Here is a 1,985-nt window from a genome sequence, read left to right as displayed (position 1 = left end):
TACTTTTCTTTTTTTCCTATTACGTTTATTGTTGGCTAAATGCTGCGGTGAAGGGAAATAAAAAGGCAGACGTGAAACCAAGTTCTGGACTTTGTGTGTGAGTTACTGCACGCCCCTGACTGACGCCCCACCACGGCTGTTCGAGTTTCCGAGCGCTAGCACACCAGCTATTCCCTCGGTTTCTTCAGAGTAGCAAACCAACTACCTGCCTCTACTCCCTGCCTGCACACCAGCTCGTGAGGAATGGAGGCTAGAACCCCTCACACCAGAGGACACGGAGACTCTGAGGCCTGTCCCTGTCGCTGTGGGAATAAGATATCGAGCAGGGACCCACACCAGGCCTGCTCGAGCTGCTTAGGGCTGGAACATGCCCGGCTGGTGTGATAGGTAGAGCTCCTCCCCCTCCCACTGGCAGCTTGGTCACGCCCCTCTAATCAGCACCGACTCATAACAGCCGAGGTTAGATCACTTCCTGGTCACTTTTAAATGTAGCTGCAGACAGCCAGTGGTAGGTTCCCCTCATTCTTTCCTGATCCTATACTGTCAGGAACGGCGTCTAGTTGAGGTATGTTTCTCTGTTGTTTTGGTTGAAAATAGTTTTGGTATATGTACTTAGCACTTCCTTTACATTTGTACAGGTGCAGGACGGAGCACTTAAGCTGCTGGTCACCGTGCTCCCCTCTCCGTTTGGTGCAGTGCTCATCATGTGTGTATGTGTGGCTGTATCATGTGGAGTTCCCGGGTATGCCTGCTCTTGGCGTTTTGAGTAAATTCTCGTTTTTTTGGTTGGATATGTTACTTAGACACCCAGTACCCAGTAGTCACATTATCCTAACATCTTGTATATGATGCATGTTTTTCATACTAGGAACGGGGAAGTGATGTCGGCTCCTGGTGCAGTAGCTGAGCTCTAGGCACTGCTGTTTTTCGCCCGTGTTTGGTGTGTTTATGGTAACTTTGTTGATTAGGTGTTTTTGTATAAGTTGTTGTAGCCATTAGTTTTTTTTCTCCCTAGTTGGGTTAAGTTTTGTTATTTTTTTGTAAACCAACATTGAGTTTGCACTCTATTCTGGAATTCTCTTAATACCAGTATAGGTGGGTCGGTCAGAGGCTTACAGGTGGTGGCTCACTAGGTGGAGGGTCCCCCCCCTACCCCTTGAGTTTATCTGCATGCTTAATACTGTGTTGTGTTCTAACCTGTCTTTTCGTTTTGCAGTGTGTGTGTGTGTGTGTGTGTGTGGGTGTCACTCCCCCCCCCCCCCCCCACTCCCTGTTGGTCTCTTTGATACCACTTCTCCAGTACAGCGATACCTTTTTTTAAGAGAGTATATTTTTAGTAGTGGGATTTTAAGCCAAGTCGGTATGTGATATGGGAAATTTTGTTTAAATAAAACTTGAATATTGTTGTGAAACTGGAAATCCACCTCTCTGCTTCCTTTTCTCAAATCAAAGAACCTGTGTGGTATTCTCTGGGTGAAATTCCCAGAGTGGTGATGTCGTATGGTCAGGGGTTTAGAGCTGCCCCGGTCACACTGGCTATCAACGTCCCCGGCTCATGTCAACACTGTGCGGTGTTCACCATTAAGAGTCTCCGCAGACGGCTAGCCAGCCAGGCTAGCTTGTCTGGACACGAGCCCTATCTCCCTTCCGATGGCACCGCCGTCAAGATCGGAAAGGAGAGGGAGGTCGCGGTGGCGGCATCTGAGGCTAGCGTCAGTTGGGGCTCCCAGCTCGACCTAGCGGACCCCCCGCAGGAGGAAGACGTCCTGTCACTGGACTATGGGGACGATGAAGATGGCGCCTCAGTGCTCCTCATATCAGAGGATGAAGATGAGGACGACATCTTCATGACTCCGGCCCGGGCTGCACAGCCTGCAACTTCCGTAGCCTCTTGGGATAGAGGTGAGAGCAGGACACCAACTTCTCCCCTCCCCAGCTCGGACATGCTCAACGTGTGTAAACGCGCTGGACAGCCGGGCAGTCCA

General features: G+C 50.2%; 1 long non-coding RNA gene across 2 annotated transcripts; it reads left to right on the top strand.

Moving 5' to 3' along the window:
* Positions 1–481: 481 nt before the first annotated feature.
* LOC124054944 lies at positions 482–928 on the top strand. Of its 2 annotated transcripts, none has more exons than XR_006842515.1 (3): positions 482–508; positions 639–742; positions 869–928. It is a non-coding gene; the product is annotated as an uncharacterized LOC124054944 (long non-coding RNA). The 2 variants fall into 2 exon arrangements; XR_006842514.1 differs by lacking the exon at positions 482–508 and adding an exon at positions 541–565.
* The last annotated feature ends 1,057 nt before the right edge of the window (positions 929–1,985 follow it).

Source organism: Scatophagus argus, chromosome 23, assembly GCF_020382885.2.
Source record: "Scatophagus argus isolate fScaArg1 chromosome 23, fScaArg1.pri, whole genome shotgun sequence".
NCBI classification, from domain to species: domain Eukaryota; kingdom Metazoa; phylum Chordata; class Actinopteri; family Scatophagidae; genus Scatophagus; species Scatophagus argus.
Note: the sequence above shows the minus strand (reverse complement) of the source record. Positions and strands in the feature narration are given on the sequence as shown.